Source organism: Amphimedon queenslandica, unplaced genomic scaffold (genome assembly GCF_000090795.2).
Source record: "Amphimedon queenslandica unplaced genomic scaffold, v1.1 AMPQUscaffold_13400, whole genome shotgun sequence".
NCBI lineage: Eukaryota > Metazoa > Porifera > Demospongiae > Haplosclerida > Niphatidae > Amphimedon > Amphimedon queenslandica.
The window spans coordinates 128269-129370 of NW_003546364.1; positions in this window are offsets into that span (position 1 = coordinate 128269).

Sequence of the window (1102 nt, forward strand, 5' to 3'; positions counted from 1 at the left end):
CTTTACAGAACTTCTTGGATTATGCTTCAAACTAGCTTTCCCAATTTATCTTCTTCCAGAGATCTCAATGCAGCTTCTCTACCACCTCTATGCCTAAACTTCTTTTTAATATTGACAAGATATGATACATCCAAGACATTTCCTGGCAACAAAGGTAAGTGTAAATTAGCATCTGAAGATGACACATTGGTGTAGACATGTGGATGCAAATGTGACAAACCTCTGCAGCCAGCTTTATAACGAATATCTTTCAACAGTTTTCTCAAAAATTGATGTACTGGCTGAGGCTAGCTAAGCATAACACATCCCAAGCAGCTTTAGGGGCGAGGCCATGCACCTTTGGTGTCTCGTTGTTATTATTACTCTTATTTTTATTACCAAGCGTTAGCGCTCGGTATGCAGGGTTGAGTTGGATGAGCACACCCTCTAAATGGCCGCCATCCCTGAAGCATTGAGCCAGTGTAAATCTTCAGGAATTCTTTGTGGCTTTTTCGACGGTCTAGATATCCTTTATAAGTATTTTATGTTAACACATCAGTTTTATAAAAAGTAGTTAAAAACTTTCATAAAGTAGTTTTATGGCAAATGAATGCATGCATGCACCAAATGTTAGGCTTTGTCCTTCCACAGTTAAGTAAGAACTAGTCCTAGAGTTTTTATCCTAAAAATAAAACTTTTGCACCATTCTGTTGCGCTTGAGGGACGCTAGCACATTGTGGCTTGGCATTGTATTTCTACGAAATGATTTTTGTCGTTCTTTTGATTGACACAATGACTCACCAAGTTGTTGGACGCCATTTTGATGCATCCAAATGTGCATGCTTAGTATTATTTGATGGGGACTCCTTCGTTTGCAATTACTGCTTATCTCACAGCTTACGGACCGATCTGTAATGAGATTAAGATGATGTGCTGCCGAAGCACCCTATCTACTTCCACCAAAATTCACTTCAAGTGAGAGACGTTAATAATTTTAATAATTACTTTAATTCCACAGAACTTTGTATTTATGCTTCAATTTGCCTTCATTCACTTCATTAGTTTAATCTCTTCAAGTAAGGTAAATACATAAAGTAAATTGTCTTTTTTATATGTTTATGGG